General features: G+C 42.9%; 1 protein-coding gene across 3 annotated transcripts in view; it reads right to left on the bottom strand.

Moving 5' to 3' along the window:
* TIAM2 (TIAM Rac1 associated GEF 2) overlaps positions 1–23,979 on the bottom strand; it is a 236,767-nt gene that overhangs the window by 155,320 nt on the left and 57,468 nt on the right. The window contains exon 1 of one of the 3 annotated variants that reach the window (XM_024997095.2): positions 4,994–5,170. The exons of the other annotated variants lie outside the window; for them this stretch is intronic. The gene's annotated coding sequence lies outside the window, so the exon portion shown is untranslated. Of the gene's footprint in view, positions 1–4,993; positions 5,171–23,979 lie in introns of those variants that run through there. 3 annotated transcript variants of the gene reach the window in all.

Raw genomic sequence — 23,979 nt, 5'->3', positions numbered from 1 at the left:
TTAAAAAGTAAAGGAAAAATCACCAAAGAAAACCAAAATCCATTAAATCTATCCAAAACAGGCATTCTCAGAAGCAAAGCCACTCAGGTCAGCAAGCCAAACTAGAGGAAGAAAGAGTTGGAGTCCAGCTTAAAAGGAGAAGCAAACAAGCACACCTAAAACAAAACCAAAAAAAAAGGAAAAAAACCAAAAACATTAACCTCTACAAGAGAAACTACAGACCTTTTTAAAAATGTTTGGAGGTTGCAGAGCATCTGTTTGCAAAGATAACAGCGGACCCTGCATCCCCAGATGAGAGCAGGTGGGGATCAAGGAAGACCATCCAGGGGTCACACCCCCCAGAGCATCACCAGATACCACTGGGGAGCAGCTCGGACAAGAAGGACATGACACCAGGCTGCGTAGAGCAAGACAGCCTTGCCTAGGGACCCGGACTTCAAGGACTGTCTGACTTGGACGTGGAACCAGGGAGGCCCTGCACTGTTATAAGGACGACAGCACAGATGAAGGACAGAGAGACCAGGAGGCCGGAGACACAAGACACAGAGAAGCATCCAGTGTGATGAAGCATAGCATGGAGTGAAGGTGGACAGACAGGCAGGTGAGCATGGAGCTCCTCCAAGTCCAGGCTGCCACCTGCCCTTTCGTGATGAGACAGCAGCAGACGTCACAAGCCAGCCACCCACCAGCACTAGCCCAGCACCATCCACCAGTGTGGAACAAGCAGTAACTGTAGCACATGATGACGAAAATTCACAGGGAAATCCTAAAGTGTTTGTCAAATACAAGAGCGTTCATTCACAAGAAGGCTGGAGTCAGGAGCAAACCCCTCCGTAATCCCTGACTTGGGGTCATTTATCGACCTCTCCATATGTGATTCCCCTCCATGCAAGATGGAGGTGATGATCCCACCTCCCGGGACTGTTGCAAAAGCAAAATAAGAAAGTATATCTTTCAATTACCTGACACGGGGCTTAGTCCAAGTCAATAAATGTTAAATATTAGATGTTAATTCTTCTTGTCCCAGTTTCTAGGATACAGAAAGAAATGTAGACTTGTCCAAGGGAGCAGCGTGAATAAAAAAAAACTTTGAATTATTTTTACCAAGCACAAGGCTAGCGAGATGACTCAGTAATACCAAGGCCAGGCCTCAATGTCCGTTACTAACAAATACTGTAAAACATTTAAAAAGAAGTCTCTCTCCAGGAACTGAGTAAGTGGGTAAATTAAAAATCAAAAGGAAAATGTCAATTAAGAAACTGGCACAATTTGACTTGGTGATTATTGTGTTTCAATATCAATGGTAATATTCTGAAATTTTTTTCACAATATTCTAAAATCAAGAGTAAATAATTAGGGCAGAGAGGCCTTCTCCAACCCCAGACCAGCAAGGCAGCCTCTGAACAGGCAGGTAATTGTAGGTCTGTGTCTGAGTTTAGTGCAAGACTGAGCCCTACAGGGCTTCTCTTCTCTAGAAATAATTACCCATCACCACGAAAGGGGCTCAGCACACATTCGGAGTTTATAGAATAATCACCTTCTGGTCCTTTGGGCCCAATGTACAATAATCTATGGGGATTGTTGAGAAATGAGCATAAATTATGGCAAATTTATTAAATGTGAATTCTGGGTATGCAAGATAACAAGGATTTGGGGAAAGGACATGAATTTCAAATTCTCAGCAGGTGGATGTGACTGAGGGCATAGCTATGCTCTTCTCCTAATTTTGCTCTTCTATGGCCAACCATCCAGCAATCAAGCTCCACCTTCTCTCCCAGGACCGAATCAGAGTCCAATTAGCATCAAATTACAGTTACCAGCTCTAAACTATCTGTACATCCCTGAACAACCATAATCACGGAATTTCCTTAGACTGGAGGTACTGCAGACATTTAATTATAATTACTTCAGCATGGAATCAGCAACATTATTTCCCACAGGTATTTTATTACCTGTTCTTTTCATGTGGATGAACAACCAAAATGTCAATTAGAAGAGGGCTATACGTGGGGAGGGTTGGACAGAGGATGATGACATACACATGTACGGGTTTTCACCACGTGAAACACATTTACAGGGACACAGTCTAGGAATATAATTTGAATCAAAATTTCAGGGCCCATAATGAATGTTCTATTCCCCTTCTACCTCTTAGAGCACCCATAGGAATGCCACTGCCCAGGCCTCAGAACTCAACCCAACTACTATGAATAACTCCTTCCAAGACTTCCCTGGTGGTCCAGTGGCTAAGAATCTGCCTGCCAACGCAAGGGACACGGGTTCAATTCCTGGTCCAGGAAGATCCTGCACACCTCAGGGCGACTAAGCCCTTGTGTCACAACTACTGAGCCCAAGCTTCGAAGCCTGGGCTCCACAACAAGAAAAGCCACCGCAGAGAGAAGGCTGGGCACCGCAACTAGAGATAGCCCACACAAAGCAACACAGACTGGGCACCGTCCAGAATAAATGTTTTTAAAACATACCTCCTTCTGGCTGGAACCTAAACTGCTGGCTGCCGCCCAGCCTTGCTCTCCACCTCACTTCTAATGCCTCAGGTGTCCTGCCTCTCCTGGCCCCACTATTATCTGTATTCTCTCCTTCACCAGCATTTTATGCTGAATTCCATTATCAAGTCTTGTTCTCACTTCAGGTGAAACCCTAGGGACCCCAACTGACACTAGGAAAGGAAAGAAGAGGTAGAGTCATTATAGTCTCAACTCCCAAGGAAACAAAAAGACAAAGACAAAGATGAAAGTTTTCTTCAACAGTTGGTTGCTGGATTTTTTTTTTTTTTTTTTAGTTCTAATGTAGTGACACAAAAAAGCCAATATTCTATTTAGCTTACGTCTCATCTTGTTGCTATAACAGGCCTTGACATCGTTAAAAAATATTTCTAATGCAGTAAGCATGCTCTTGAAAATCTTCTGTATGAATGACCCAGAAGGTTCTTTATCAACTCAGTCTTGCCTTTCTACCTTCCACTCCTTCCCTCCCCACAGTAGGAGCAGAGGGCAATCTGGGAGGAGCTGGAATCACATCCCCGAGCCTGTGTGCTCTGCTCCATATCCTGCAGGCACCCTGCTGTCCGCATCCAGAGCTGCGGCTGTTCTAGCATCCCTGTCTAGACTGCTGAGATCCAAAGCATCTCTGTCATTTTACCAGATACCCACTCCATCCTCCACTCCCCAAGGCCCTGCTCATGAGATGGACACTGGGGATCCATCTCCAGCTCTACTGACAATCCTCTAAGATTGGAATAACATTTTAACCAGCCCTGGGATCAGTCCTCAAGATAGAAAAGTACATCAATCACAGTTTAAGCAGTAACAGTCTTAGTCCCTTCAGTTCAGTCACTCAGTCGTGTTCAACTCTTTGCCACCCCATGGACTGCAGTACGCCAGGCTTCCTATCACCAACTCCTTAGTCCCTTCGGAAGCACTTAACATACAAGAAAAGGTGTATCATACCAACAAGAGCCTACTGTGTAGCACACGGAACTACACTCAATATCTCATAATAACCTATAATGGAAAAGAATTTAAAAAGTAGATACATATATATATGTATAACTGAATAATTTTGATGTACATCTGAAACACAACATTGTAAATCGACATTTCAATAAAAATGTAAAAATTCTAAAAAGATGTATTGGTAATACTTTGGAAAAAAAATTAAATAAAACATATCAACAGACTCAACGTTTAAGATTTTTTGTTGTTGTTTAGTCGCTAAGTCGTGTCCAACTCTTTGCAACCCCATAGACTGCAGCACGCCAGGCTTCCCTGTCCTTCACCATCTCCCGGAGTTTGCTCAAACTTATGTCTGCTGAGCCAGATATGCTTAAACCTTTTCCAGATGCTATACAGTCATGGTACATTAACTATTTTACAAAAGACTAACTTCAGAAGTAAATTAACTCTGTTATAGAGAGGAGCTCATGACTAAGTCTATCATTAGGCATTGTCTTCCAGTTAGAACCTTCTATCCACATCAGAGAGTCGATAATAGTATCAGTTGCTGATGGGACATGAAGGAATAAGATCTGCATAGGACCTGGTGTCTTGATGGTTTCCTCCATACAGGGTGGCACCTGCAGTGGGTCGTCTTTCAGACACTTAAATTAGTATTTTGGTTCTAGGTGGATCAACTAACAAGTTGCTTTGGGAAAAACATAAGTCTCTTCCTCTGTCCAAAATCACTTTGTGTTTTCTACCTACTAGCCCCAAAGGACTTGGCAGGGATTTCTGGTGTCTGAAAATCTTTCATCTCTGGAGATGAAAGGTGCTGATGAGTATTTGCTGGGAAGCACTCCCACACATGCCCTTCGAGGAGATTCAGAATTCTGCCAAGGGCGTTGACCGCAGGTGGGAAAAGGTTACCTTTGAGGTGGAATTGATGATGGACTTTTAATCATCGGGAGGTAGGGCTGCTCACTGCAGGCAGAGACCATCGACCCTTCGATTCTAATTTTCCCTCAGGTGCCACACTGGGTGTGGCCTTGAGCCTCACCCTCTTGCTCTTGGGAATCCAGCTTAAGTACACAGAGTGGCTACAGAAGCTGAACTGGAATGGAAACGTGTATACTATCAGTTACACAATGGGGCTTGGCTATAGTTTAGGCCCTTCTATGAAAGGAGCCAATCGGAAATAGGAAAAGGACCATGTAGAACCAAAAACGGATAATACAATCTACTACAGGGTCTTTCTAAAGTCCTTTAACTTCTAAATTTTAGTGACAAACTTTAGGCATAACCAATATCACCTTATGAGAGGTATCAAAAAGGTTTAGTTCCTAATAGGGAATATGGATTTTGTTCATTTACCACGGAATCTGTAAGAAACACTCTGTTAGAAACTTCTGGACCCTCCATCCTCTGCTGTATTGACTCCCCTGCTCAATTTCAATTCTCTGCCTTTTCCTTGAGCTCCTCCACCTCCACCCACCTCCCTGGATGTTCCTCAGTCCCAGGCTGAGTCTTCATCTCCTCACCTTTGATCTTCTTTCTGATGACGTCATGGCTTCCACTCTCACGGATCAACACCGAGTCTCCTTCTCCAGCTTAAATGGAAGAGATGGCTCGTCTCAGCTCCAGACACACTGAGGGACTTACTGGATGTGCTATTTCAAACTCAGTATGACCCAAACAACAGCTATTCATTGCTCCAGGCCTGCGCTGAACCCAAGTTACCTGGGTCTGGGTGCCCAAGCTGAGGTAACAGCCCCTCCAGCAGGCCAGTCTCACCAGATGCAACCCATCAGCCACCCTAGGCTTGCCAGGCCCCTCCCTCAGTTAGCACATGCAGGTCTCAGTAAGCCCTTTGCTTCCCTCGTGTCTCTTCCATGTGTGTTTCCTCTCTGATGTTCTGCATTCATATATACTCCAGATGACCCTCCTGTTTCCTACAGGAATACTCCAGGCCTCCTCCATCCACAAATGTCTTCTCCAGTAGTCAGAAGAAAACTCTAAAGCAAAAATCAGATTCTGAGACGCTTCATCCATTACAATTAAAAACCCCAAACTTCTTTGGGCACACGAAACTCAACCGCTGCTTCCAGCTTCTGTCCTGCCAGTCGCCAATGCAGACTCCTCAGGGCCCATGACATCCTATATTCTCCATGCCTAAGCGCCTTTCCTGCAACCAGAGTGCTCCCCTCTCCTGTGACTGTTCAGCACATTTCTCATTCTCAAAATCAGCCTACATGGTTCTTCTGAGATGTCTTCCCTAACATCACAGACAAGGGCTAATAAATCTTTCCTTTCAGATGCATCACTGCATATTGTACAAATCTCTGTTTAAGCACTTATCACACTACACAAATTCTTTGCTCATATGCCTATCTGTTCTACTAGGGCACAAACTCTGAGCTGTCTGTTCTTACCACAGCATCACCTAACACAGGGCATGGTGAACACTACATGAGGGGTTCCCTGGTGGGCGAGTGGATAAGAATCCTCCTGCCAATGCAAGGGTCATGGGTTCGATCCCACGTCTGGGAAGATCCCACATGCCACAGGGCATCTAAGCCTGTCCACCACATCTACTGAGCCCACGCGCTGCAACTGCTGAGGCCCACGTGCCAAGAGTCTGTGCTCTGAAACAAGGGAAGCCACCAGAAGCCCACGCCCCCTCACTACAACCAGAGAAAACCAGCAAGGAAGACCCAGCACAGCCAAAAATAAACAAGTTTTTAAATGAAAAAAGAATCTTGGATTCTGACTTACTTAAAAAAAAAAAGTGACATGAACACAGAGTATCTGCTGAATGAACAAACTAACAAACAGTCAAGTTCCAGCAGATAGCTGTCCTAAGGTATAAATCCATTCTGAAATGCTTCCACTTTCTTCCTATCATCTATACATCCAGTTATTTCTGACACAACAGTCTCCCCATCTTTTTGAAGATTAGATGCAAATATGCCCCCAAGTTGTCTGAAAAGCCAGGGCATCCCAATTCATTTCTATAGCACATAAACTCACGTTCAGAAAATATTTCTTATATGTTTCAAAGGCCAAGCTGAACCACAAAGCTCATAGTGAAGACAAATGAATAAAGGTGATTTCTTGGGAACTGAGTCTCCACCCCCACCTCAGGACATCATCATCCCAACATAAATTTCCCTTTAAAGAGTAAGACAATCAATTTGCCCTAGTGTTTTTAAGACCTTTTGCCCTTTGTTATTTATCATTTCCCTGTTTAACTCATCTTAAAGAAATTCCTGAGGTACTGCCTTCAAGTCAGGAAGAATATGCTTACCAGAAACACGTTTCAATGAATACTGACTACATGGTTATAGGCTTTTTTTTTTTTTTAAGAACTACAGTAAGCCAAATTTCAACTTAAGAAAGAACTGTCCAAACAGCAAACTCCAGACAACACATTGGTGGCAGAACTCACAGGGCAGTTAGAAAACAGCAAGACAATTTCTTCAATGTCTCTGTTGTTTCAATTTTCTTTACTTAAATCATAGTGGGAAGCGATAACAAAGCAAATCATCTGCACTTGTTTTATTTTTCTAATATATTTTAGCTGCTATACACAAGATTAATGTAAAATAGGGTGTCTCTTCTATACTAAAATTACTGTGTACAACTACACAGGCCAATCTCTTTCTATGCTTTTACAACATAATTCTTTGTTATGTACATTTCTTATTTTCTTTTTGTGTCTAAACTTCAAACAGGCACAGGTGGTTACAAAGATTATATGCAAATATATGCTAATTTACATAATCTTTGATAACTATTTCCCCCAAACTGCGCCATTATTTTTCTGTTTTTTTGTTTATTTTCTTTAACTTTACAATATTGTATTGGTTTTGCCATATATCAAAATGAATCCACCACAGGTATACATGTGTTCCCCATCCTGAACCCTCCTCCCTCCTCCCTTCCCATACCATCCCTCTGGGTCGTCCCAGTGCACTAGCCCCAAGCATCCAGTATCGTGCATCGAACCTGGACTGGCGACTCGTTCCATATATGATATTATACATATTTCAATGCCATTCTCCCAAATCATCCCACCCTCTCCCTCTCCCACAGAGTCCAAAAGACTGTTCTATACATCACTGTCTCTTTTGCTGTCTCACATACAGGGTTATTGTTACCATCTTTCTAAATTCCATATATATGCGTTAGTATACTGTATTGGTGTTTTTCTTTCTGGCTTACTTTACTCTATAATAGGCTCCAGTTTCATTCACCTCATTAAAACTGATTCAAATGTATTCTTTTTAATGGCTGAGTAATACTCCATTATGTATATGTACCACAGCTTTCTTATCCATTCATCTGCTGATGGACATCTAGGTTGCTTCCATGTCCTGGCTATTATAAACAGTGCTGTGATGAACATTGGGGTACACGTGTCTCTTTCAATTCTGGTTTCCTCAGTGTGTATGCCCAGCAGTGGGATTGCTGGGTCATAAGGCACAAACTGCGCCATTATTATCTTCCACTGAATGGAGCATCTACTTCTGCTTTATTGACTATGCCAAAGCCTTTGACAGTGTGGATCACAACAAACTGGAAAATTCTTCAAGAGATGGTTATAACAGACCATCTGACCTGCCTCCTGAGAAATCTGTATTCAGGTCAAGAAGCAACAGTTAGAACTGGACATGGACTGGTTCCAAATTGGGAAAGGAGGACAAATGGGTTGTATACTGTCACCCTGCTTATTTAACTCATATGCAGAGTACATCATGAGAAACGCTGGGCTGGATGAAGCTCAAGCTGGAATCAAGGTTGCCGGGAGAAATATCAATAGCCTCAGATATGCAGATGACACCACCCTTATGGCAGAAAGTGAAGAACTAAAGAGTCTCTTGATGAAAGTGAAAGAGGAGAGTGAAAAAGTTGGCTTAAAGCTCAACATTCAGAAAACTGAAATCATGGCATCCGGTCCCATCACTTCATGGCAAATAGATGGGGTAACAGTGGAAACAGTGGCTGACTTTATTTTGGCGGGGGGTGGGGTGGGGTGGGGGTTCCAAGATCACAGCAGATGGTGATTGCAGCCATGAAATTAAAAAATGCTTATTCCTTGGATGAAAATCCATGACCAACCTAGACAGCATATTAAAAAGCAGAGACATTAGTTTGCCGACCAAAGGTCCATCTAGTCAAGGCTATTGTTTTTCCAGTAGTCATGTATGGATGTGAGAGCCGGACTATCAAGAAAGCTGAGTGCCGAAGAATTGATGCTTTTGAACTGTGGTGTTGGAGAAGACTCTTGGGATTCCCTTGGACTGAAAGGAGATCCAACCAGTCCATCCTAAAGGAGATCAGTCCTGGGTGTTCATTGGAAGGACTGATGCTGAAGCTGAAACTCCAATACTTTGGCCACCTGATGAGAAGTGCTAACTCATTTGAAAAGACTCTGATGCTGGGAAAGATTGAGGACAGGAAGAGAAGGAGACAGCAGAGGATAAGATGGTTGGATGGCATCACCGACTCAATGGACATGAGTTTGAGTAGCCTCCAGGAGTTGATGGACAGGGAAGCCTGGCATGCTACAGTCCATGAGGTCACAAAGAGTGAGACACAATTCATGAACAACCTAGATAGCATATTGAAAAGCAGAGACATTACTTTGCCAACAAAGGTCCGTCTAGTCAAGGCTATGGTTTTTCCAGTAGTCATGTATGGATGTGAGAGTTGGACTGTGAAGAAAGCTGAGCACCAAAGAATTGATGCTTTTGAACTGTGGTGTTGGAGAAGACTCTTGAGAGTCCCTTGGACTGCAAGGAGATCCAATCAGTCCATTCTAAAGGAGATCAGCCCTGGGTGCTCTTTGGAAGGACTGATGCTAAAGCTGAAACTCCAGGACTTTGGCCACTTCATGCAAAGAGTTGACTCACTGGAAAAGACTCTGATGCTGGGAGGGATTGGGGGCAGGAGGAGAAGGGGACGACAGAGGATGAGATGGCTTGATGGCATCACCAACTTGGTGGACGTGAGTTTGAGTGAACTCTGGGAGATGATGATGAACAGGGAGGCCTGGCGTGCTGCAATTCATGGGGTCGCAAAGAGTTGGACACAACTGAGCAACTAAAGTGGACTGAACTGAACTGAATGGAGCTCTAGTTCTTCTCAGATTGAACTTGAATCAAACAATAGAAAATCAGGCTATAATGTTTACTAATAGCTATAAAGTGGCTATAAAGGATGGTAAGATACTAGGCAGATTCTTCTCACTCACAAAATTTCCTAAAGGGGAAAATGGAACCAAAATAGAGTAGCTTGCAACTGTGAAGTCAGAAGAAGAGAACAGTGCTCTCCAAGGAAGGGCAGTCCTGGATTCACATCTTGCCTCCCCCACTTTCTTAATCAGGACTGAGATTTCCTACCTCAGGGCTGAGATGATTAGATGGTCAGTGTATATTAAGCACCCAACACAGACCCGTCTTCCAAGCTCCAGAAAGTCTACCTGCCACTTCCACCAGGCAATCAGAGCTCAATACTCCTTCACCCACTGCTCCCCTCCAAGGCCTGCTGATGGCTCCTCCTCAGTATTTTCCCAGTGCTTCCACCTCCCTCCATCTCCTCTGCTGCCATTCAGTCCACAACACCAAAACTCTCTCCTAGGCTAATGCAACAGCCTCCCCACTAGCTTCCCTGAATCTACCTTTAAAACCCCTTTGGAGTCTTCCCCCTGCTCTTGGATGAAAACCAAGATCCTCATTAGGCTCTGCAACGGCTTACAAGGGTGACCCTCACCCCCTCACTCCTGACACTGCAGCACACTGCCTCCTACCTCAGGCCTTTGCACACCCCACTCCTTGCTTGAAGTGGGGGATCTTTCCTATTCCCAACTCCACACCCAGCCTAATTACTACCTTTCCTGATCCTCAAGGCTAGGTCAGGCCCACCTTGCAACGAATTAAATACTTTGTTCCTCAAAGAACGTTCTACAGTTGAGATAGTATATTTTTACTTACATGATTAATCAATGTATGATTAATCAAGGTATCTCTCTTGTACTTCACTCTAAACTCAAAGGCAGGCAGAGACTAACAAGTCTTGCCACTATCTTAGTTTGGTGTTTCTGAAACAGAGCCTAAGAGCAGGACTTGAGCTGGGTCATCATGGAGGTCACTCGGAAAGAAGGAATGAGAGGGAGCAGGGAGAGTGGAACAGGGAAGGAGGGTGAGTTACCAAGGTCGACGCTGTGGACAACAGGGTATCCACCCCAGGCAAGAGCCTGGGAGCTTTAAAATCCCCGCTGTGGGATAGCCAGAGGTCTCTAAGAACAACTGACAATGCAAACTTCGACATCAAGACGTCACACTGCTGCCTGTGAACAAGGCAGAAACTAACCTCTGTGCCAGATCTAGAGCCTCGAGGGAGTTCCCACAGTCCAACTGGGTTTTCCCCTGGCCCGGCTAACTGGAGTCGTATGGTGTGGCAGCGCATCCTAAGACACAGTGGGCGTCCTTTTCTGAGAACTCTGCAGCTCCAGCAGGCTGGGAAGATCATAAATGGAAATACTGGTAAAGAACTAACCAAAAAAATGTTCTACTTCAGTGTAACCATTAGGCCTCAGGAAGGTATGCAAAGAAGAATTTCACCAAATATTTTTTTCTGAGTCTATTGTTACAATCTGGGCTTGCTTCCCATTTCTGAAATCAAAGTCTATTACAAAGGATAAAAACTAAAGGAAACCCAGGGCCAAACAGGAAAGACACACCAGAAATATGCAGAAGTCCCATCAAATATTGAAGCCTGTCCACCCAGAGCATCCCTGGTGGGTCCCCTCTGTAAGTCCGCACAGGCACACACGGCAGCGTCGCACGGAGGAAAAGCTCCGGGCTCTGGCAGGGCCTAGGCGCACCGCACCGCTTTGATTTCTGCCCATGCTCGAGGCCTTCACGGTCTCATGTTTGATGTGATGTGACCAGTGAACAACAAATACCAACAAAATATGTAAACAGGAGCCTGACAGAGAAGCTCAGAACTGGAAACAGTGGCATCTTCACGGTGAGGCTGAAAGTGATGGCGGGCATGGAGGCTGCAGGGAGGCATCCTCCTCCCAAGGGCCCAGAACCCACGATGGATGCCACGAGATAGCTCAATACTCTGGAACCCCTTCAGAGAGCAGCTGGGGTTTCCAAAGTTTAATGCTCCCCCGTCTAAAGGACAGCAGCAGGACTGTCAGACACACATCCAGTAACTTGTCTCCACATCACCCATACCGGGTTGGCCTTAGGGGGCCAGGTTATAAACACAAATTAGCAGCCTGACCAGCTGCCAAATCCGCTTAGCGCCTGCTCCTGCCCAGATTTCAAGCCAGAGTCACCACGCCAAGAAAGAAGCTGTTTCTCCTTCGCACTAGATCATTATTTGACTTCAAATATAAATTTGCACTTGAATGCGTGAAAGGGAAGTTCTGCTTTTGTATTATCAAAAAAAAAAAAAAAAGGTTATTCTCCCTTGAAAATAAGAAGGTCACACAAGTGCAAGAGAAAGGAAATAGACAATTATTTGCACAGGGTTATGTGTAGTACCAGAATTTGCATTGTTGCAATATAAGAAGAATTAGAAAGAAATGGTTTAATTGTGTGTCTATGAACAAAATTAATTTTGCCAGTCCAAAGGCAGGAGGAGAAGGGGACGACAGAGGATGAGATGGTTGGATGGCATCACCGACACAATGGACATGAGTTTGAGTAGGCTCCGGGAGTTGGTGTGCCTGGACAGGGAAGCCTGGCGTGCTGCAGTCCATGGGGTCTCAAAGAGTCAGACATGACTGAGTTACTGAACTGAACTGAGCTGGGCTCTGGAGAGGGGAGGGTTGGAGGAAAAGGAGTTAGAGGCGAAGAAGTAGGGGGTATAAGATGGAGAAGGGAAGGAAAATGAGATGTTTATCTTCACCGTGATAGAAACTAGACTTGGGGAGAAATAAAGAACCTAACAGAAGAATGTTTTGTTTACTTTCAATATGCTCGCACACAAGTTATTAATTACACTGGCCATGAAGTATAATTATGGAACTCAGCTTTAATGTTCGAACCCTGTCAAGCCTCCACCTGGAGTTACTCAAAAGCAGTTTGCCCCCATTGAGAAACAAAGAAATCAAGTCTCGACTCAGGAATAAAATTCCAGAACCAGGGCTTCTCTGTGGTATCTGCCAGCTCTTATGCTGCATTTGGTTCCGGGCCAAATGGAAAGTTCTGAGGAAGTCAGCTCTTCAAATCCCAGCCCAAAATATAGTCACAATTCACAATTAGAGCATAGGCAAGCCAGATACATAAACTCTGGGTTTAATGTTTCAGCAATGTTCATGAGACGATACGCTTTTCTCTGAATTATGTGATTTTCATGTCTTAAGGCTGTAAAAGCTAGACAAGTTTCAGGCTTAGTTCTTAAAAGTACGGTACTGTATCTCACATTATGTGATCCTAACACTCACCAACGTTATCAATATTCCCACACTGGCTAAGGAACTCAGGAATTACCAAATCGGCACAACACAAAGTATTTTTAAAAATGTACAGGTAAATTTGTAGATCATTATTAAAATCCTACAACCAGGACACTAAGCTACTTATTCACATTATCAAGAGAAAATAATCCATTTTCCAGCCTGTAGGATATCTAGCCTTTATGCATGAGGCTAGTCTATTATTTTCCTTCTAAGCGTCTATCTTCCAAGGACAGTTGTTCGGTATTCCAGATAATAAATATTTTTGCTGTTTGTATTTATCCACCATTTCTACATCATTTTGTCTTTCACTTACCCCTTTACCCAAGACCTCTCCACATCATATCCACATCTACATTGTTTATTTTTTATTCAGTTATAACCTGCATGCATTGAAGGGCACAAACCTTAAGTGCACCTCTCCACAAATTTTACATATGTATATACTCATGAAACTATCATTCAGATCAAGATATATTTCAAGAAATGTACATACGATTGTTCCCCTTCATACACAGATGTGCACACACACCCACACACTGCCTCCATCCTAGGGGTCACATTACAGCTGTGGTATAAGCAAACAGAAAACAGGTCAACCACAATATGATCAACTGCTAAAACAATGCTTTTTAGTTGACTGCAGAAAAAAAAAGTATTCAAAGTATCACTTAAATTTGATGCAGAGAGGCTGTTACTGCATTTCTAAGTCTTGAATCATTACCCTTTATTAAATTATGTTGCCTTGCCACTAAATCTGAACCAGTTATTCTCTTAAGAAAAAAAAAAAGTTACAAATCTCAGAGTGGAAGAAAATATTTGCAGATCACATATCCAATAAAGAATTTGTCTCCAAAATATGTACAAAAAGTTGTCAAAACCAAACACTAAACAACCCAGTTTTTTTAAATGAGAAAAAGACTTGAACAGACACCTCACCAAAAAAGATACATAGATGGCAAATAAGCACATGAAGAGAGGCTCACTATTAGTCATTCAGGAAATGCAAATTAAAGCCATCAGGAGATATTACTGTATACTAGGAAAGTGGCTAAAATTTTCAAAAAGTAAAACTAACGAATAACACAAAAGCTGGTCAGGATATGGAGCCGTAGGGATGCAAAGTGATGGCCAGTTTGGAACAGTTGCACAGTTTCTTATAAAGCTAAACACACATCTGCCATGTAACCCCCTTTATATGGTGACCAAAGCCATCCCAAAGAAAAAGAAACAAAAGAACACAAAGTGGTTGTCTGAGGAGGCCTTACAAATAGCCGAGGAAAGAAGAGAAGTGAAAGGCAAAGGAGAAAAGGCAAGGTATACCCAATCGACAGCAGAGTTTCAGAGAGTATTGAGCAGAAGTAAGCAGACCTTCTTAAATGAACAATGCAAAGTAGTAGTGGAAAACAACAGAAAAGACTAGAGATCTCTTCAACAAAACTGGAGATATCAAGTGAACATTTCATGCAAGGATGAGCGCAACAAAGGATACAAATGATAAGGACCTAACAGAAACAGAAGAGATTAAGTGGCAAGAATACACAGAACTATACAAAAAAGTCTTAATGACCCAGACAATCACGATAGTGTTGTCACTCACCTAGATCTGGGCATCTTGGAGTGTGAAGTCAAGTGGGCTTTTGGAAGCATTACCACAAACAAAGCGAGTGGAAGTGATGGAATTCCAGCTAAGCTATTTCAAATCCTAAGAGATGATGCTATTAAAGTGCTGTGTTCAATATGCCAGCAAATTTGGAAAATTCAACAGTGGTTAAAGCAGCCAGACCCTCTCCAAGAAAAGAGCTGTGTATTTTATAGCCCTGTTTATATGACATTCAAGAAAACACAAAATTCTAGAAGGAGAATCAAATGTTGCCAGGGAGTAGGGGACCACACAGAGTTTCAGGATGATGGAACCGTTCATTATGACACGAGGGTGGTGGACATACGACCCTATGCCTTTGTCAGAACCCATACAACTACACTGGGCTTCCCTGGTGGCTCAGATGGTAAGGAATCTGCCTCCAATGCAGGAGACCCAGGTTCAGTCCCTGGGTTGAAAAGATGCCCTGGAGAAGGGAATGGCAACCCACGCCAGTATTCTGATCTGGAGAATTCCATGGACAGAGGAGCCTGGCAGGCTACAGTCCATGGCATCACAAAGAGTTGGGCACAACTCAACTGAGTGACTTTCAAACACACACATACAACTACATCACAAAGAGTGAAATAAACTCTTATGCAATATTTTCAAAAAATCGACCAGGGTGTCAGTGGATCTCAGGATGACTTGAAGACTGTAAGAAAGGAATCAATGGGTGACACAACTTCACTGCAGCGGGTAGGGGAAAGGAGCTGCTCTGAGTAACTCTGGAGCCTAGTATTCCACCTGACGCTATAAGCTCATGGCGAGATTTTTTTAAAAGTACATAAACACTAAACACTGTGTTGTGATTGTTGAATCTGTTGCTCTCAGGAGAGCCAGTTGGCAATTCTGCAACTATACATAAACTAGGACTGAACAGATTCATACATAAACTGTGAAAGGGAAGCCAGGATTTTCACTGTCAAAAACAGAAACCAAGAAGAAGGAAAGGGAAAAGAATAAAATGAACCTTGTATTTCTGGATTATAGATGTACATAAACAGGCAAATAGCTATAAAAACAAATACAGACATGCATGTAGATTCTGTGATATCAGTATGAACTCATGTTTAAGATGGAGAAAGAAATACAGATATCTATATGGATTAGTATGTAAACACTTATTTCCTAGCTCTGTTCATTGAGAGTGCCCAAGAAAAGTAGTGACATCCCCTAGCAATGAGCACACTCAGTACCCAGGTCTTGGTTTCTAAATGCCATTCTCAACTAAAATTCTGAGCTGGAGTAGGGAACACCGCAGATGAACCAGGCATATCCTATAGAGCCAGAACGCCAAAAGGGAACAGGAGCCAAGCTGAAAGAGTTTTCAGTCCCCATATCTGGAACAATTTGAACAATAATGACAGTATTCGGTTATAACCCAAAGAATAAAGTAAATGACTATGAGTCCATACCAACATAGTAACTGAATAACAAACAGAGAAGGAACAAATCTTCCTGACAAAAGAATTACAAGAATGAGGGATATGAAAAATCTTCAGTAGAACTGCACATGCATTCGGCTCAGGGTAGATAAATACTAAACGCAGTGGGCAGTAAGTAACACTATAGAGAAACAGGGATTTTCAATGCCTCAAAGTACATCACGCCAAATTTATTAAACACTGTGCTAACTTGCAGATATGACCACAAATCAATTGATACTCCTCCCTCCAGAAGGTGGAGCTAAATCCCCTCCCCTTGACAGGAGCTGGACATGATAACTTGCTTCTAACAGAATACAGAAAGTAAAAGATAATTATTACACTATGGAGAAAGCTGGCTGACATGACTTTAAACAAGTGATCAAAGTATAAATCACATTGACATCATGTGTCCCTAAAATGATGCAAAGAAAAGGGAACATCATCACCTTTAAGCTATTCTGCCCAAAATCCATGACCTCAGTCTAATATGAAAAAAAAAAATCAGGCCAACACAGAGGGAGGGAGGTTCCATGAGATTCTTGATCATTACTCACCAAAAATGTCAAAGTCATTAAAAAAAACAAGGAAAAACCAAGAAACAGTCATAGACTGGGGAACACTAAGAGCCATGACAACTAAATGGAAGGTACAGTCCTGAACTGGATCTTGGAACAGAAAACAAGTATTAGTGGGAAAATGTCTCTCATTTAATTATAGTACTGTATCAATGTTAATTTCAGAGCATGGCTGCCTGAAATATCTTCTTCCTCTCCATTTTGCATGTGAGTGTGTGAGTGAGTGAAAGTGTTGCAGAGAAGAAGCCAATTCTGACTCCATGTTGGAACCGTTTGACTTGCTTTTCCTTGCTTTTGCTATTATAACCATACAGAAGGGCCAGCCTCAGAGAATCCTGCCCCTCTGCCTGACTGTTAAACTAAACTGCCTTTGTTCAGAACCCTGTCCACTGTAGATGGCAGGAAGAAATTAACACATCCTCTGCCTGAGGCTTGCCATTCTAGGAGATGTGTGCAAGATAAATGGCCTTTGCTTCCTCACCTCCCCTGCCCTGCCCTGCATCTCTGATTTATCAAAGAACCTGGCATCCAGACCCTGAGAAGATGGTTGTTTTGAGGTGTTAGCCTGCCATCATCTTCTCCGTCAGCCAGCTCCCCGAATGACGTCTCTTCCGTGACTCAACATATTGTCTCTCAGATTCATTGGCCCATTCTGGGGCGAGCAAAGAGAGTCTGGACTTGGAAACAAAAACCGCTCAGTTGTGTCCAACTATTTGTAACTCCATGGACTGTAACCATCCAGAATCATCTGCCCATGGATTCTCCAGGCAAAAACACTGGAGTGGTTAGCCATTCTCTGGGCAAAACTATTGGAGTGGTTGTGCACATTGGTAAAACAGATCTAGGACAATAAATTGTTTGAGCACTTAATGAAATAGTACACATAAGGTGATTAGCTTAGTGCTTGCATATAGTATGTTTTCAGTAACAATATCAATTGCTGTCACTTTTATCAATGTCAATGACTAACACTTTTATTTCAGTGATCTGTATAGTGCCTGCTGCTGCTGCTGCTAAGTCACTTCAGTCGTGTCTGACTTGCTAGACCCCATAGACAGCAGCCCAGCAGGCTTCCCTGTCCCTGGGATTCTCCAGGCAAGAACACTAGAGTGGGCTGCCATTTCCTTCTCCAGTGCATGAAAGTGAAAAGTCAAAGTGAAGTCGCTCAGTCGTGTCCGACCCTCATTGACCCCATGGACTGCAGCCTTCCAGACTCCTCCATCCATGGGATTTTCCAGGCAAGAGTACTGGAGTGGGGTGCTATTGCCTTCTCCGGTATAGTGCCTAGTAGGTGATTTTTTTCCTACATGATTATTAATTATTAATTAGAATATATTTAATTATTTTCTAAGTTATGGTTTTTCCAGTAGTCATGTATAGATGTGAGAGTTGGACCACAAAGAAACTGTGGTCCGAAGAATTGATGCTTTTGAACTGTGATGTTAGAGAAGACTCTTGAGAGTCCCTTGGACTGCAAGGAGATCAAACCAGTCAATCCTAAAGGAAATCAGACCTGAATATTCATTGGAAGGACTGATGCTGAAGCTGAAACTCCAAGACTTAGGCCACCTGATGCAAAGAACTGACTCATTAGAAAAGACCCTGATGCTCGGAAAGATTGAGGGCAGGAGGAGAAGGGGACGAAAGAGGATGAGATGGTTGGATGGCATCACAGACTCGATAGACATGAGTTTGAGCAAGCTCTGGGAGTTGGTGATGGACAGGGAATCCTAGCATGCTGCAGTCCATGGGGTCACAAAGAGTCGACATGACTGAGCAACTGAACCAAAGTTAGTAATTACTTATTAACAGTAATAAACATTTATGCAATATCTATTTCACATATTAATAGTCTTTATCTTCAAGGGTTTTACAGGCTAGAATTGCTTCTCTGGCTACACATTAAAATCACCTGGGGAATGTTAACAATATATTAATACCCAAGCCCTACACTCAGAAATTCTATCTTAACTGGTCTGAAATGTGACAGGTTGAAAAACTCATCTAGTTGGAGGACCAGAACATAAACTTTAAAATACATATAAAGAAGTAATAGTACCCCAGTAGCAGTACGCACATCCAGCACCCGGGTCTTGATTTCTAATGCCAAGAAACCAGGGCTTCTTAGAGAAATGGCCAATTCTAGATCTGGTACAAGGAAAATTCACCATGATGAGGGTGTGTCGTAGGAATATAAAAGCCCACTAAAAGCATTTCCAACGGCCACATCTGGAATAATTTAAGCAACAAAATAAAGTAGTATTGGATTATAACCTAAAGTATGAAATAAATATACATGAATCCATACTGATATAAATGATTGAATGAATAAGTAAATGTAAGAAAACAGAAACTCTCCCATGCAGAATTAAAAGAATTTATGTAGATCATTTGACCCCTAGGAAGTGGAGCATAACTCCCACACTTTAAGGCAAGGCTATGTAAAGTAACTTTCTTCCAAAGAGTATAGTTTGAAAAGAGAGAGGGAAAAGGAGTAACTTTCCAGTGGAGAAAGCTGCCAAATACTACTTCAAGCCAGATGGTCAAGGTTAACAAGAACAGTGAAAAGTCATATTGATAGTATGTACAATAGCATGTGATAATTATGGCCTCTTATCTCTGTAATCTTCTTCCCCAAAACACATGAACCCAGTCTAATCAGAAAATTAAGAAACATTTTCTAAAACATCTGACTGCTGCTGCCGCTAAGTCGCTTCAGCAGTGCCCAACTCTGTGTGACCCCATAAGATGGCATCCCACCAGGCTCCCCCATCCCTGAGATTCTCCAGGCAAGAACACTGGAGTGGGTTGCCATTTCCTTCTCCAATGCATGAAAGTGAAAAGTGAAAGGGAAGTCGCTCAGTCGTGTCCGACTCTTAGCGACCCCATGGACGGCAGCCTACCAGGCTCCTCTGTCCATGGGATTTTCCAGGCAAGAGTACTGGAGTGGGGTGCCATTGCATCTGACTAGAACTCCTCCAAACTGTCAAGGCCATTGAAAACAAGTCAAGTCAGAAAAAACTGTCACAGCTAAGAGGAGGCTAATGAGACGTGATGACAAAAATGTAAAGTGGTATCCTGTGTGGGATCCTAAAATAGAAAAAGGACATTAGGGAAAAACAGAAATTCTGACTAGGGGGAGTGATGTTAGTAATGTATCAATATTGTTTCATTTGTTATAAAAAAAAAAAATACACCATAACAGTGAAAGGTGTTGAAAATGGGTGTGGGGTATACAGGAACTCTCTATACCATCTTCGCAATAATTCTGTAAATCTAAAACCGTCCCATAACAAAAAGTTTATTAAAAGAAAACAAAAGCCAATCAAGAGGTGAGGGGATGGTATCTTGACATTGTCATTAAAGTGCAAAGAAACTGAAGAGTCATGAAAATTTTCATAAAAGGGTAGGACTGAGATATAGGGAAAGGCAGGTATGAACAAACAGGACCCAGGAAAGCAGTAACATGGAGCTCCATCAGAACTAGTCAGGGCGTACAGGAAAAATCCAAAGGATTGTTTGACTCAACAACTGGTGAAATAGAGAGACTGGAAGAACACAGTTCGTTTTGATTAGCTTTTATGGCCATATAGGCTCAATTCTCTAACATTTTCTCTCTAATGGGTTCATTCATTGCTGCTGCTGCTAAGTCATTTCAGTCGTGTCCGACTCTGTGCGACCCCATAGATGGCAGCCCACCAGGCTCCCCCATCCCTGGGATTCTCCAGGCAAGAACACTGGAGTGGGTTGCCATTTCCTTCTCCAATGCATGAAAGTGAAAAGTGAAAGGGAAGTCATTCAGTCGTGTCCGACTCTTAGCGACCCCAAGACTGCAGCCTACCAGGCTCCTCCATCCATGGGATTTTCCAGGCAACAGTACTGGAGTGGGGTGCCATTGCCTTCTCTGGGGTTCATTATCAACCCAAAATTTTCTGTCTCTTTACACAATGATTTTTCTCAGATAAGCATATTAAGAGTTTGATTCTTGATTGGAGAGCTAAGATCCTGCATGCCACACAGCATGGCTCAAAAAAACAAAAAAAAGTTGTAAGAACAGTTAAAGAACTCCCACACACCCCTCATCCAGATACCCAGTTTCTCCAAGTATCATCATTTTACCATTTTTGTGTTCTCTCTCCCTCTTTGTATGCAAGCTTCAGAGTAGTTATCTTGATAAATATATTGCATTCTTATCAACTGAACTTTCTAAATGTAAACAATATCTCCTTAAAGTTTCAGTACTTTGGATGCCCAATGTCATGGTAACAACCCATTTTCATTATACCATAAAAGGTACAGAAGATTGAAAAGAATTTGAAGTAATAGCAGGATAGTCTCGACTCTATTCTGACAGATACTAAATCTATAAGAGCCAACAAGCAGTCCCGCACTTAACGGACCTTACGAACTATTTTCCTAAGATTGACTTTTGTCATAGAATTTGTGGCTAGGCAGGTCAAGGAGGATAGAGATATTCCCATGTTACATATCACACAATCAATCCCATAATCCTTCAAAAACTTAATATTTGTTAAGCGGAGTCAGGAGACAGAGTATGTAAAAGTTCTATCTGTGACTAATCAATAGATCGAGTAGCTTGTGTATCATTACAAATGGCATGTTAATGTGAAATATTGTCTTGTAAAATCAATCACTGGTATTATTTTTAATGGTACAAGTAAAGTCACCATAATAGACAGAGGAGTTCAAACCACATCCTGCATCTGTGTGCATCTTAGTTTTTCATGTAGAGGAGCACTAATCTTTCCCCACACACCTCCTCCCCTCATCCCTCCTATCTCTCCTTTCCTGCGTGAGCCACAGGTGACAAGTTAAAAAAGTAAATGCACTTTCCACGGGCGGCAACTGCTAAATAAGCTGTGAGAACTACACCTTTAAATAGAACAGCAGGGGGGAAACTACCATCTCATTTTAAATTGCTTTGCTAAAGTCTTTGAAAGAGGTAAGATTTCAGAAAACATCTGATAGAAAAGACCCATCACTGAAACGAGGGCATTCTAGGCCAAGAACACCTTGCCAGGAGACATCCAGGAAACAATGGTTTAGTAGAAAGAACATGTGCTTTGGAACCAGGTGGACTCGGGTCTCCTTCCTGGCTTACTGGTTACTAATAGTGCATTTCTGCCCTTGGGCAAGTTCCTGAGATGCTTTCCTTCCCTAAGTAAAATAAATGTGGAGAATAAAACCTAACTTGAATTGGTAAAAAGATGAAATATAGCAAACCAGGACCAGTAGAGGAGTCCCGATGGGGTCTCCTCCCGGGGGCATGGAGCCTCTAGACAGCTCTCCCTCCTGGTTGTGTATTTATACCCTCGCTGGGGTCTTCCGTCCAGACTGTCTTTGAATCCAAAATCCCCAGTTTTCTTATTCTCCACTGGCGAACATTTGCTTCAGTTACAGAGAATGAAGCAGTATGTTGAGAAAGTGTAACATTACTAAAACTACCAAAAACTTCAGTTCAGTCACTCAGTCGTGTCCAACTCTATGCAACCCCATGGACTGCAGCATTCCAGGCTTCCCTGTCCATCACCAACTCTCAGAGCTTGCTCAAACTCACGTCCATCACATCGGTGATGCCATCCAACCATCTCATCCTCTGCCATCCCCTTCTCCTCCAGCCTTCAATCTTTCCCAGCATCAGGGTCTTTTCCAATTGAGTCGGTTCTTTGAATCAGGTGGCCAAAGTACTGGAGTTTCAGCTTCAGCATCAGTCCTTCCAATGAATATTCAGGACTGATTTCCTTTAAGATGGACTAGCTGGATCTGCTTGCAGTCCAAGGGACTCTCAAGAGTCTTCTCCAACACCACAGTTCAAAAAAACGACTTAGCTTTTGCCTAAATCAGACACTCATCATAGTGTCATTTCTCTTATCATGATATATATTTAAAACAAATATTTTCCTACAACTACCACATAATTTTCAGGCAAACTCGAATTTTTTGTAATTTAAGAAAAAAATTGAAATGAAAGCATCTTGTTTGTCCAGAAATCAATCTTTCAAATTTCCTTTCCAAACATATGTTTATACCAGATTTTTTTAATTCGTGTTGTTTTTTAAGGACAGTTATTGCTTCAAATGAGAACTATTCTGATCAGTGCACCAATTATAAAACAGAAGGTCAGAACAGGCGGTTAAAACACACACTCTAAACAAGGTTAGCTGCTGCCAACACAACAGACACGCCAAGATTCAACTGCAAGTAAAGTCAGACGAACTTTCCAGCCACAGACAAATCTAGTAATTACAGCACTAATGACCCGTCGCTAATGAACAAGCTTGGCAACTAAAGTAGGTGTAAATCAGGAAAACACAGAGACTAAACCAGGCCATTTCCCATTATCTTTTTGATTTCTTTTTTAAGAGTTCGACAAAATCTAGGTATGAAACGAACGACCTGAAAACGCACTCCCTTCCCAGACTCCACCCTGGAAACCTCTCTCTGGGTTCCCCAGGCAGAAAAGCAGCCCTGGCGTCCAAGGCCAGGGTCTCCAAGGTCAAGGTGATAAAAGGCCCCGTTTGGAGTTCACAGGTGTGTCTGGGGCTCAGACAAGGCGCCGGGGGCTCCCTCAACGAGTGGATGGAGCGTTTCGGAGCACTTTCTGTTCAGGCACGCCTGTTTGTTTGTTGCACCGTTTATATCACCTTGTAAAAATACTCTGGAGCAATACAGCCAATCTCCCACAGAGACATGCGGGCCTTCCAGGCTCCCTTGTGGCTCTGGTTACCGCCTCTGACCCTGCCTCATGGTGCTGTTTTCTGACTCCCTTATCCCAAACTCACCTATGCTCACATCCTCCCTTCTCCTACGTCTTCCTCCTCCCGTCTGGGTCCCACTTTTTTCCTCGCAGCCTTGTTCATTCATTTGCTCTTTTCTTCTCTGTGCATGATCTGCTCCAACAATCTCTCTCATCACAACGGACAGCAGCAAACCACAAAAATCAGAATTATTTTTTTTTACTTATTTGGCTGTGTCGGGTCTCGGCTGTGGCACTTGGGATCTCCATTTGCAGAGCATGGACTCTCTCATTGTGCAGGCTTAGTTGCTTCTCCTCACGTGGGAACTTAGTTCCCCGACCAGGATCAAACCTGTGTCCTCTGCTCTGCAAGGTGGATTCTTAACCACTGGACCACCAGGAAGTCCCCCCAGTGAGAATTTTTCAAGCATGCCGGCTTGGCCCACCTAATGCCCATGTCTCCCGTCCAGTTCTATGTGACTCAACTGGTAGCACTGGGTTTGTGTTTAACAGTGCTCATCTGCCGGTTGCTTCTGTTTCCCTCGCTGCCTGAACGAGAAGGCACCAAGAGCGTCTGTGTGCCGACACCCCTCTCCTCTCTGCCTCACAAGACTGAGTGCTTTCCTTCACCGTCCACTCTCTTTA

This window comes from Bos taurus, chromosome 9 (assembly GCF_002263795.3).
Source record: "Bos taurus isolate L1 Dominette 01449 registration number 42190680 breed Hereford chromosome 9, ARS-UCD2.0, whole genome shotgun sequence".
Taxonomy (NCBI): domain Eukaryota; kingdom Metazoa; phylum Chordata; class Mammalia; order Artiodactyla; family Bovidae; genus Bos; species Bos taurus.
The sequence above is the reverse complement of the archived record's forward strand: the minus strand, read 5'-3'. Positions and strand labels throughout refer to the sequence as shown.